A 2,682-nucleotide genomic window follows, 5' to 3' on the forward strand; every position below is an offset into this window, starting at 1 on the left:
AATGACAAAGTCCACCGGGATGAAGAATTTCCCAATTCTTACGGGAACATCTTCCCATATCACAAGTCTAGCCATAGCTTTTTCAAACTTCAAATTAATTGTGTCAATGTGAGCACTAAGTTGAGCACCCAATTGAGTAATGGAGTCCACTTCATGCTTTCCTCCTCTAGTAGCCTTGCGAGGTCTACTATATTGTGAGTTATGGACCGCCATTTCCTCAATCTTGTTCCAAGTTTGATTGTCCTCAACTTCGGTGAACATTCCATTTGATCCCATGTTGAGAATGTTCCTTCAATCTTCATATAAACCGTTCCAAAACTGTTGTACCAAGAACCACTCACTAAGTCCATGGTGAGGACATGAGCGACAAATTCCCTTGAACCGCTCCCAAGCTTCATACAAAGATTCTTCATCCCTTTGCTTAAAACCCGTAATTTGAGCTCTTAGCATGTTAGTCTTTTCCGGTGGATAGAACTTTTTGTAGAAAGCTAGAGCCAACTTCTTCCAAGAATCAATTCCGAGAGTAGCCTTATCAAGGCCTTTCAACCATTGTTTCGCGGTGCCAATTAGAGAAAATGGAAATAAGACCCATCGAATTTGGTCTTGAGTTACACCGATTTGAGAAATCGCATCACAATAGTCGCAAAAGGTTTCCATATGAGAATGAGGGTCCTCACTAGGCATCCCCCCAAATTGGCTCCTTTCGACTAATTGGATAAATGCGGATTTAGCAATGAAATTTCCGGTTAGATGTTGTGGTGTGGGAGTACCATTGGGTAGGTTCTCCTCGGTGGGTACGGAATGTGATGAAAACTTAGGCATTGTGGGTTGATTTTGTATTGTATTTTGTGTTGGGTTCTCCTCACCTTCTCTTGCAAAAGGGTTGATGAACTCAATAGTTGGTTGAATATCTACAACCTCACTAATACCTCTCAAACTTCTCCTAGCAAGTCTTCTATTGGTTGTCAAAGTTCTTTCAATTTCACGATCAAAAGGTAACAAATCACCTTGTGACATTCTAGACATGCAAAATATCAAACAACTCGAAAATAATTAGAACAAACCTTGAGGAGTTTTACTTCCCCAAGGCAAAGAAAGACACAACTAAAAACAATATAAGAAAATCTAAATCAAGTTAACACCGTCCCCGGCAACGGCGCCATTTTGATAGGACAAGGGTTGGTCGTCACACATCCAATCAAACACAATTTATAACTTCACAAACAACTCTACAATTAGTAAAGAGGCAAGTAAAGGTCGGATCCCAAGGGACGGGAATTGAAATGAGATTTCTATTGCAACTAGTGGTGTCTTAGGGGTGTCACAATTTGGGTTGATGTAGAAGGTCACTAAACTAAATAGCAATGAAAGGAAACAAGTAAGATGAATTAAAAGGGTTGTAAACAATTGATAAAAAGCACTAGGGTGTCATGGGGTCATAGGGGAATCATGGGAATTGATCATACAAACATGTTCTCAAATTATAAGCAAGCAATTATTGTTGTGATGGATTGAGTTGGGTTATATCTTACAATCCTAGGAAAGTTTGGGTCCCGGAGCCGAATCGATTAGATTGTACAACACCTACAAGTCGACTTCGTCTTTCCTACTCAACAACATGCATGGTCTAATGAGACTCGAGTTGGTTTATGTATTACAAGTCTCATTGAAAAGATAGGTGATGGGTAAAAAATGCAAGGATTCATAGGCTCGCATTTCATCAAACATAACATGTGCATGAGTTGAGATCAAAACAAGCAAGCAAATAAACCATGAAAGCATATTAATTTAAGCATGAATCATTCCCCATGTTGGTTTCCCCTAATTACCCATTAACCCTAGCTAGGTGACTACTCTCTCATTATCATGTTGATCATGCTAGCAAGGTTGTCAATCATACCAACAAAGTAAAACATGATGAATAAATGAAAGTAATTAACAATAATTAAAAAGCGATTAAGAGAATTATACCTACTAATGATTCCAATAATAAAACAAGAATAAAAGAAGTACTTGATGCTTGATTGAGAGGTTGTCAATCTCCCAATAATAACCCAAATAATCTTCAATTACCCAAAATAAAGGATGAACAAAAAGGGAGATTAAGGAAATAAAACTTGTATTAGAACTTGATTAATTGTTGATTACAAAACTAAAGAGAGATTTGATTGATATTAACTACACTAAGAATTGATAAGAAGAACATGCTCTTCTAATTAGACTAATGGGGTATTTATAGTGGAAATTAGGTGGATGCATTAGGGTTAACTAAGGGTTAAACTAGTAATTACACTTTTTAGATTTGAGCAAGGAAACGTCGGTATTTTTCGAAGGAAGGGCATCTTTCTTTGAAGCTTGAAGAAACGGATTTGTGCTGGACTGGAATCCGTGCGTCTTAGGCACGGGACGACCGGATTTGTGAGTCTCTGCCCGGGCGTCTTTGGGAGAAGACGCACTTCTTCTGGTAGCTGCTGCCCGGGCGTCTTTGGGAGAAGACGCACGGATTGTGGTGCTGGGGACGGGCGTCTTCAGCACAATCCGCACGGATTGCTGCTCATCTTGCTTTCTTCTTCTTTTCTTCCCTTTTCTTCAGGATTTCCTTGGGGATGCAAGGATCTTTCCTGATCATTGCCCAACTACTATAATATGTACAAAGGCCTTCTAATCTTGTCTCTCCTTGAT

General features: G+C 39.2%; 1 non-coding gene across 1 annotated transcript; it reads left to right on the forward strand.

Moving 5' to 3' along the window:
• Positions 1-343: 343 nt before the first annotated feature.
• Positions 344-450, forward strand: LOC141616324 (small nucleolar RNA R71). The gene has a single exon (XR_012530680.1). It is a non-coding gene; the product is annotated as a small nucleolar RNA R71 (small nucleolar RNA).
• The last annotated feature ends 2,232 nt before the right edge of the window (positions 451-2,682 follow it).

Source organism: Silene latifolia, chromosome 11, assembly GCF_048544455.1.
Source record: "Silene latifolia isolate original U9 population chromosome 11, ASM4854445v1, whole genome shotgun sequence".
NCBI classification, from domain to species: domain Eukaryota; kingdom Viridiplantae; phylum Streptophyta; class Magnoliopsida; order Caryophyllales; family Caryophyllaceae; genus Silene; species Silene latifolia.